The sequence below is a fragment of the Pteropus alecto genome, unplaced genomic scaffold (genome assembly GCF_000325575.1).
Source record: "Pteropus alecto unplaced genomic scaffold, ASM32557v1 scaffold109, whole genome shotgun sequence".
NCBI classification, from domain to species: domain Eukaryota; kingdom Metazoa; phylum Chordata; class Mammalia; order Chiroptera; family Pteropodidae; genus Pteropus; species Pteropus alecto.
This window is the reverse complement of record NW_006494608.1, coordinates 5,653,006-5,654,985: the sequence shown is the minus strand read 5'-3', so window position 1 is coordinate 5,654,985 and position 1,980 is coordinate 5,653,006. Positions and strand designations below refer to the sequence as shown.

Genomic DNA, 1,980 nt, shown 5'->3' with positions numbered 1-1,980 from the left:
AGCATACATAGGAAGGCACATCACTGTATTCCTTGCCGCTGTGATCTCAGCAGAGGCAACTGAGGGAGGTAGGGTGGGCTGGGGCAGCTAGAGGGCTGTAACCTCATCATGTGAGATGTACACACTTGATTCTGTGGCCAGCAGAATCCTTGAAATATTTTGAGAATAAGAGTGAGATAATCTGACCAAGTTTCTTTTTTGTTATTGTTGTTTTTATTATTTTTCATGGAAATAGTTTTGTTGTTTGTTTGTGGTTTTTTTTTTTTTTTCTAACTGCAAAAGCAATTCATGCTCAAGTATTCTGATAAAAATATTTGATCTGGTTTTAAAAGAAGGTCAATTTATTCAGATTGGGAATACCCGGGGACTGGAAGCCTTTAGGAAAGCAGTGTGGCCACAAAGGTGTACAGTGGCGAGAGCAGAGCCAGAGCCATGGCCTACAGAAATGAGAGATGGATATGAAAGCTATTGTGGTGGGTAGGTGATAAAACTTGATAACAGTTTTATAGTAGGAGAGCGATGGGTCAAAGTGATTATCTTTAATGTCCAACATGGGTAAGTGGAAAGACATCATTGCCATTAAGTGAGAGAGGGAACCTGAGAGAGAAAGAGAAGGGAGTAGACATATATGGAGTGCACACTCTGTGCCACTTAGCCTTATTTCCATTGTCACCAAATTTCTCACACCATGTGATGTGGCTCCTCTTTGCTTTCCCATCTGTGGTTACTTGGCTGGATCCCCGCAAGCACAAAAACTTGGAATGGCCAGGGATTGGGTCTGGCTGTTCATGGTGACTCCCAGCACAGAGCATAAGGCCTTGCTTTGGTGCTCAAGAAGCTTGCAGGCACCTTTGCTGAGGGCAGGATGATGCAGCATCAGTTCCTTTATCTGGTAACCAGTGAGTCATTGAGGCAGTGGTGGATTTAGTGAGGAACCCCACCTGGTTAGGCCCAGCTTTTACGTGGGCCCAATCTGGCTGCTTCTGAGAGGGCTTCTTCTTGAGCTTTCCTGCAGTCCAGGGCCCTTGGTAGCTCTATGATAGTGTTGGCCGTGGTGCTGGGTATTGACCTCTGTGGCTGAACACTGCGACTCCACAGTTACAGTTCAGGGCCTGCTGCCCCAGAGCCAGCTATTGCCCCAGGCTTTGCTCTTCCAGTTTGTGAAGTATGTTTGACAGCCTCTCAGAATTCTGCACTTCCTTTACAATCAACTGTTTATAAGGATGCCTGTATGTAACACAAGCCATTTTCCCCAGAGTCTCTATTTGTAGTTCCCTTATTTTGTCTACAAGTGAAAAACTTCAGTTGTTCATGAGGTAGTTGTCATATTGAAGGATTTTTTTCCCCAAGTGTATGTGTGAAATAGTCACAAACTACCAGCACCTTTGTCTACCAGGTACTCCTGCTTTACTCACTGGCAAGGTCTGGACAGTCTATTATAAAGTGCCTCATCGACCCACTGATGCACAGCTGCTCCAAGTTCGGACATTGATCCCTCTGTGTTTACTATACTTCAAAATCATACTTACTTTAGCCCTTTTCTTTCCCTTTTTTTTTTTTTTTTGTTTTCTTTGGATGTACATAGATGCTCAGTATATGTTCTGTTGCTTAATTTTATAATCCCCTGAGAAGAGCTGTAGCTTGATGGCAAAAGCGGAACCCTGGAGAATTGCGTTAGTGTGACTAGGTGACTGCTTGTCTACTCAGGGTATGGAAACACCATCCCAAACGTATGTCTTTTTTAAAGTGTATTTAAGTGAATGAAAGGGAGAATTTTAGAAAGTACGGATGTGTGTACGCCAAAGCAGTTTTTTCTCTTGATGGCAGTTTGGAGTAGGTAAGATACACCATCTCTTAGCCCTGGAAAGTACCTTTGCCCATCACCCTGGGAGGTACCTGATGACAGGCTTCCTTGTTACTGCATTGTATCCCCTTCACAAGGCTCAAACTGTCTTTAATTTTTACTAAAAAAACAAAAAT

General features: G+C 43.4%; 1 protein-coding gene across 5 annotated transcripts in view; it reads left to right on the top strand.

Moving 5' to 3' along the window:
* LOC102880723 (cytochrome c oxidase assembly factor 1 homolog) overlaps positions 1-1,980 on the top strand; it is a 42,226-nt gene that overhangs the window by 37,183 nt on the left and 3,063 nt on the right. The gene's annotated exons all lie outside the window — the stretch shown is intronic.